This window comes from Silurus aristotelis, assembly GCF_946808225.1.
Source record: "Silurus aristotelis genome assembly, chromosome: 1".
NCBI classification, from domain to species: domain Eukaryota; kingdom Metazoa; phylum Chordata; class Actinopteri; order Siluriformes; family Siluridae; genus Silurus; species Silurus aristotelis.
In genome coordinates, this window is record NC_139574.1 from 42,954,932 (window position 1) to 42,961,507 (window position 6,576).

The window sequence follows — 6,576 nt, forward strand, 5'->3', positions numbered from 1 at the left end:
GTATAGAGTTTAACTTATGGAGTCTGTTTTTCTTTAATAATTATTTTTATATTATGCATTATTACTAATAAAAAATACGTTATGAATGCTAAAAGGTTTGACCATTGTATCTATATTTTTTAATTAAAATTCATGATTTTTATTAATGTATTCCTCTTATGTATTATATTATATTATATTATATTATATTATATTATATTATATTATATTATAATCAACATTCTTTATCCCTTCGTAATTATGATAAATATAAATATTAAAGAAATATCGACAATTATATATATATTTTTTCAGCTGTTAGACAGTGACGCCTAGTGGCCGTTCTTGGATATTGTAGGGGCAATCATTTATAAATGTGAAATAATTAAAAAAACATTATTCATGTTTCTAATTATACATTTAATATGAAATAAATAACCAGATAAATAAATAAATAAATTGTATTTTGAACTGTAATTTCACATATTAAATTATTATTATTATTATTATAAGTATAAGAAACTGTATATATATATATATATATATATATATATATATATATATATATATATATATATATATATATATATATATATATATATATATATATAATATAATATTATATTATAATATATTATATTATAATCAACATTTTTATCCCTTTATAACTATACTGAATATGAAAGAAATGTGGACAATTATTTAGTGTGGTGTTTTTTCCCCACAGTGACGCCTAGTGGTTGATTTTAAATATTGCAGGGGCAATCATTTATAACTGTGAAATAATAATACAAAATATTTATGTCTCTAATTGAAAATTTAATATTAAATAAATAACCGAATTTTATTTTGTAATTTAAATTATTATTACTAGTATTATTATTATTACTATTATATCATTATAATATTTTCATTATTATTATTATTATTTATTTATTATTAACAGTTAATTATAAGTATAATTAACTGTTTACGGAGTCTTAACAAATGCATTTATTATATTATATTATATTGTAATATATTATATTATATTATATTATATTATATTATATTATATTATATTATATTATATTATATTAATAATCAACATTTTATCCCTTTACAGTTATAATAAACATTAAAGAAATGTGACCCCTTGTGGCCGACTGCTAAAACTGCAGACGGCAATAATTTTTAAATGTGAAACACTCACAAAAAAAATCTTTCTACTATATAAAACATTGTTTAGGATCAGTCTCACAACAAAAGTTCGTTTTAAACTCAAATTATTTTATTAAATATTTTTTTTTTACTTTGCTGGACGTAGAGCCCTATTTTTCCGATCAAGGAAAATCTTCCTGAGATGTCATGAGGAAGGGAAACCGGGCTGGCGAGAGCTCAAGAGATGAGACATCATTACAGTGTGCTGGTGTAGAAGATGACGAACAGTGGTGGGGTGGATGGTGGTTAGAGTGGTTGTTGACACACACACACACACACACACACACACACACACACACACACACACACACCACACAAAGCAAAGCCACGATATTCCGTTTTTCTCCATCCAGTAAAGTAATGGTAAAGTAATTTTTTGGTAACGTGAACAATCCTCAGTGGGTCTGTGTAACAGAAAGAGAGAGAGAACATGGGGTTAAAATGACACCACGGTGCAGGTCAGAAGGTGTTTTGGTGAGATCCAGACTCACCTTGTGTCACGCTCCTCACACTGAGCAGCCACCGGGCACCGTGGAGGAGGAAGTGGGTCCAGGAGGATCATTCACATGTTCAAGGTTTCAGAAAATCTATCTCTTAGGAAACTATTTTCTCTAGATCTATCTTTATCTAGATGTGTGTGTGTTTGTGTGTGTGTGTATATATATATGTGTGATGCATAAGCCATTGCGAGACACTGTTAAGCCTTTTGGAGGACTTGAATGTGCATCGCCCCAGTTCTGTTCCGGCAGGTTCTGGATGGAGGTTCAGCCCGCAGCTTTACTTGGTGCAGCTCTTGTTGTTATGTTTCTTGAAGTTGCAGGTCCCATGCGAGCCTGATGAAGCTGCTGCTGCTCTTGTATGGTTGAAGCTCACTGGCGCAATGTCCATGTGGCTGCGGTTGTGCGACGACTCCACACTGGGAAACATGTTTTCTCGGTGTGTCAGGAGACAAAAATCAGGCTTCAGGCTCCAAGGCTTCAGTGATTCATTTTGGCTCATGCGTTACACACACACATATGCACAAACACACACACACACACACACACACGCAGTCTAATAGGTTTACTAATAGGTTATCTAAGAGAAACTATTATAATATGTAAATTTTTTAATTATACATTCTACATTTTCAATAAACAATAAACAATAAATTTTTTAATTATGGATTCAAAATGATGGATTTCTGTTTATCAGACACCACAGGGATTTCTGGATTCGAAATGCTGGTGAAAGAATCTTTTAATTGCATAGTAGGGTAAAAATCTGGAGAAATTTCAGTATAGAAGCCATATTCTTTTTTATTTTTTGTATCATATTTAAAGATGCCTAGATAAACTCCAATCAATTCTTTGGTGGAATTGAATACAGGTGAACCACTGTCTCCATTATTGCCTGTTATATTTATTGTAATCTCAACAGGATGCAATTTTAGTAAAGTTCTTAAATTTGGATTACTGACTTCACCACGGCGTTTCAAAATATTCCCAGAACCATTTATTGTTCGAAAGACTACTTTGCCATTTTTATTAATTTTACCAAGCTTTTTTTGTAAACCATCACCAAGTGGTGTAGTATCTCCATATAATTGAATAAACGCCTGATCTTTAACTTTGTCGATGTTACATGAGATCGGGAATGCAGCTTTATAAATCAGCAGATTTGCTGCGTTCTTGAAAACAGCGAGTATTTCAGAATTAGGATATTCTTTTTTAAAAATATGTTGGGCAGTCAAGACGTAGCCATCCCCAAAATAACTGCCCTTTCCTTCTGTAATACATTCAATATATTCATTATTTTCATTTTTACATTTAAAATGTATAAATATTGAACACGGTGTTCCCGTTGGAATAACCAGATTATCAAAGGAATCAATCTTAGGGTTACGGTTGGAATTATATATATATATATATTTTTTTTTTTCGTAAACTAGAGGGCCATTTTTATTTTTTAGCTCAGAGTTACAATTCTCTAGAAAACTATCGCTACAAAAAGTCGGATCAGATGTCCTGTTATTCAATGAATTATTAATCATTTTCTTGATCATTGTGAAATTCCTCTTCCTAAAGACCTGCAAAATGAGAAGAAATCAGAATGAGCACCGTAGGATTGTGGTGATGATGATTAGTCGTCGTAAATATCATTAGATCTCACAACTTCATCCAAAAAAAAACCCCTCAGTATCACACACACTGTTCAGCTCAACTTATCTACCTTATTAACCACACACATGGGTTTATTCACATGCTGTCTAATGTACTCTAATAATCAATGCTTTTTATTATTACTAAAACCACCCTAAACATAGAGCGTAAAGAACATGAACATGTTTCAAAGACGGTAGACATGTCCTTCAAACACCTTGTTCATGTCTATTAAAAATCACTTCCCATCACTTCTCGTTCTTTGCACTGAGTGAGTTGCTCAAAGAGACAAGTTTTACATTACAGTTTACATTTTCAGATGACACAGCAGCACGTAAAAATACTCGTATAAATGTTTTTAAGTAATTACGGTGTTTTAAATGACGTAAATGATCAGGACACCAAACGGAACTTTTGCTATGTTTCCACACGGACGTTTTTAATTGTCGGATATATATATATATATTTGTGTGTGTGTGTGTGTGTGTGTGTGTGTGGAAAAGTTGCAAGAACTTCAGACACTCACCAGGTTCTTCAATTTTTCCAACGTTGGTGGCTGCTGGGGAGAAAAGGCAAACACCTGCTTCCTTTTATATCATCTCTCAACCAATCATCTTTTAACAGGTGGCAGCAGGACCTAGAATCTTACCTACACCCAAAGCCAAAAGTGGGCAAAACCACATTTAACTTCCTGGAGACAATTGCAGCATTCCTGTGACTTTTGTTCCATCAAGATGCTTTCAAAACACACTTTCATTTTTCCTTTCTGAATTATTCGTAAGTGATCACCAACTGCTAGTTACAGGATTTTACTGCGAATATGGAGATGAATGACCACCCGAGGTGTTTATACAATTTATTATCTACTTATACCCTGATCACTGACAAGCTGAAGGAGTCATTGGCAGTAGTAAAGTCTGTTGGAGTTTAATCCTGGCGCTGTTTTTTTTTCTTCTGTTTCTCCTTTGAATGTTCAGGATCTTGCTATAGAGTGCCGATGCAACGGACAAAAACAAACATCTGAAAAACACACATCTAGACATTCTTCAAGCCAAACACATTCCAGCATTTCAGGGAACACTAGGTATTAAACACACAAGCATGAGGATGCGTTTGAGTGTGACCACAAGAGAACTAAACATGACAAAGGACCTTTCGAGGACGCTGAACGTGACTCATCACCTGGTCATTAAATCACAGCTAGAGCTTTCACAACCTATTTTATTTGTTATACAACTTTCGTTTCATTTCTTACTTTCTGATCGCTTTCCTGGAAATGATTAAGTTTTTGTACAAGCGTTCTGAACATTCCATTCCGCATTCAGTCGCCATTTGCAGTTATAACAACCTCCACTCTTCAGCAGTGGTGGACGAAGTACACAAACCATGTCGTTAGTTAAAGTAGATACTCACTTGGTAAAATGTGACTCCAGTAAAAGTGTCCCTTTAAACTTTCAGTTTAGTAAAAGTACAAAAGTTTTTGCCTGTACATATTTAATATGTTTAACCTACTCATGGACTTGGATTTAATGTACATGATCTTTTAGGAAAGGAGTCTACACCATCGGCTACAATATAAAACAACTATATTATATATATTGTATAGATGGATACAATATAGAGTTTTTTTGCCACGGAAAGGTTTTTAGGGATATTAACATTCCGGTTTACCAGTAATATAAAAGGCTGATGTAAGATTAATAGGTAAAAAAATCTAATTTGGGGAATGCTTGCTATTGCTGTGCTATAAAATGCCTCTGGTAATGCAGTTCTAAGAAAATCACTTCAGTTTAACCTGTTGTTGAAAGTCTATACCCCCACCACCGTGCTTTATTGTCGACATCTACCCAGGGTTTTGTGAGTTTACAAAGGCAGAGGATAAAAATATGATGGGTGGATGTGACTCTTTAACCCCAGCCAATTGTTACATGACACAGTAAGTACAGTAGTCATTTGTCATTTTCCTATATAAAACATTTAAATAGAGACCAGGCCAACGTAGGACCATTCTAAGACGCTGAACTCGTGTGATTCATCACTCGGTCATTAAATCACAGCTAGAGCTTTCACAAGCTAATTAATTTGTTATATAACCTTCGTTTCATTTCTTACTTTCTGATCGCTTTCCTGGAAATGATTCAGTTTTTGTACAAGCGTTCTGAACATTCCATTCCGCATTCAGTCGCCTTTTGCTGTTATAACAACCTCCACTCTTCAGCAGTGGTGGACGAAGTACACAAACCATGTAGTTGTAGTTAAAGTAGATACTCACTTGGTAAAATGTGACTCCAGTTAAAGTGTCCCTTTAAACTTTCACTTAAATAAAAGTACAAAAGTTTTTGCCTTCAAATGTACTTAAGTATCCAAAGTACTGATTTATTATAACTATATTGTTCCTGTTATCATTTTTATCACAAGATTCTTTAATTAATCACCTCAGTTTATGTGAAAAGACTCGAATGTGACTCTCAGCACACTGATCTATTAATAGAATGATATCAATGAGTCAAACTCTGATTGATTTCTACTACAATGATCATGATTCTTTGCAACTACTTGAAAAGAATTGCGTAAATAAAACCACGTGTGTTGTGGTGAGTTCGAGTCTGGAGTTTTTTCATCATTTATTCCTCTCTAAACGTTCTTCTTGGTGTTGAACTGATGCTGAACTGTGTGTTGGTGCTAAGTAGATACGCCAAGCGCCAATCAAAACAATTTAAAAGCAGAGCGTGCGTTCGACCCTGATTGGTCGATTGCTGCGTGTTTCATTGGTTACTTTTTTATCCTCATAAATAACAAAGAACGGCGGATTTAGCAAATTGTGGTACAAAGTAAGATATTTGACTTGGAAATGTAGTGAAGTTACAGTAAATGGCTCCCCAAATGGCAGGTAGATGTCATGGCAGATGTTCCACTTGATCTTGTGGAGATTTTTCACAGGGTTAGTAAAAATCAGTCAGGTATTGATGAGGTGAGGAGGCCTGGGGTGCAGTCAGTGTTCATATTCATTCCCAAAGATCTTTAATAAGTTTTAAAGATCTATAGCAGGAGATATTCTACACCGTCCAACCCATGTAAAGTGTATCTTCATGACACATTCAAAGACATCCGATACAATTGTGTGCCTTGGGTGTCTCTATACTGTTGGCCATATAGTGTACACACAGCTACATATATTATTAAAAGTTTGAAATCACATTAATATATAATAAGATATAATACGAGATAACGAATGAATGGCATTTCCAAGTGCTCG

General features: G+C 33.7%; 1 long non-coding RNA gene across 1 annotated transcript; it reads right to left on the reverse strand.

Moving 5' to 3' along the window:
• Positions 1 to 1,227: 1,227 nt before the first annotated feature.
• LOC310726106 lies at positions 1,228 to 3,861 on the reverse strand. Its single transcript, XR_014533639.1, has 3 exons — positions 3,847 to 3,861; positions 1,671 to 3,247; positions 1,228 to 1,583 (listed from the first exon to the last, which is right to left on the reverse strand). It is a non-coding gene; the product is annotated as an uncharacterized lncRNA (long non-coding RNA).
• Between the last annotated feature and the right edge of the window lie 2,715 nt (positions 3,862 to 6,576).